Source organism: Callorhinus ursinus, unplaced genomic scaffold (genome assembly GCF_003265705.2).
Source record: "Callorhinus ursinus isolate GAN/ISIS: 27379988/994484 unplaced genomic scaffold, GSC_fseal_2.0 scaffold31, whole genome shotgun sequence".
In the NCBI taxonomy this organism is placed as follows: domain Eukaryota; kingdom Metazoa; phylum Chordata; class Mammalia; order Carnivora; family Otariidae; genus Callorhinus; species Callorhinus ursinus.
This window is the reverse complement of record NW_027397093.1, coordinates 8,128,657-8,128,933: the sequence shown is the minus strand read 5'-3', so window position 1 is coordinate 8,128,933 and position 277 is coordinate 8,128,657. Positions and strand designations below refer to the sequence as shown.

At 44.4% G+C, this 277-nt stretch overlaps 1 protein-coding gene across 1 annotated transcript in view; it reads right to left on the bottom strand.

Moving 5' to 3' along the window:
- DLG5 (discs large MAGUK scaffold protein 5) overlaps positions 1-277 on the bottom strand; it is a 122,883-nt gene that overhangs the window by 111,367 nt on the left and 11,239 nt on the right. The gene's annotated exons all lie outside the window — the stretch shown is intronic.

The window sequence follows — 277 nt, the reverse complement described above, 5'->3', positions numbered from 1 at the left end:
ATAAATAAAATCTTAAAAAAAAAAAGTACCATGAATATTGTCAGCTTTAAACATGGTCTTCTGGCTATGCTTTTTTAAAAGGCCTTATTGTCTCTCAGAGCATTTACAGGGAAGTGGTACACTGTCTGGGGCTCGTTTGACATTACTGTGGACAGCTAAAGTCATTGGAAGAGCAGAGTGTCCGTTACACCGCGTGTTCCAACACAGCGTGCATTTGCAAATTGTGTAACATGGGGCGCCTGGGTGGCTCAGTCGGTTAAGCGCCTGCCTTCGGCTC